Genomic DNA, 575 nt, shown 5'->3' on the forward strand with positions numbered 1-575 from the left:
TGCTGCAATGAAAACAAAATGGTTGGCAAACAGAAGGTAGCATTCCTAGTTTATGCTGGATTTACTGTTCTTTTCTGTGCCTATGATTTACATTTATATTTAAAACCACACTGTCTGGCACAGTGTGCTTTGGCAGCATAGCTGCTTGCACTGGGCACAAGTGTGATTGCACACATTTGTGAAATCAAGATTGCTGGCCATGATCAGCCTGTACACCAGTGGATACATTCCTGCACTTCAAATGGATCACGATTGATACTTCCAGTACATAAAAATTACTAGGCAAAAACCCAGCCACAGTGGTTAGATCCCAGGAGTTTTGCTGTGAAAATATTTGTTCTGCTTTTAGGTTTCTTTGGATTATCATCTAAACACCTTGTGGTAGCATGTAGTGTGGAATGCTGATTATAATACTTCTACGTAATGTAAATTACTTTCACAAAAGGTCTTGGAATATTTTACTATAAAGTAGATCTAGGAGCATTTTTCTGATTACAGAAAAGAACTAAGAAATTACATCACCTTGGAAAACAAACAAACAAAAAATAAAACCAAAAACAAAAAGGTCAGCAGGA

Source organism: Mesitornis unicolor, unplaced genomic scaffold, assembly GCF_000695765.1.
Source record: "Mesitornis unicolor isolate BGI_N332 unplaced genomic scaffold, ASM69576v1 scaffold26964, whole genome shotgun sequence".
NCBI lineage: Eukaryota > Metazoa > Chordata > Aves > Mesitornithiformes > Mesitornithidae > Mesitornis > Mesitornis unicolor.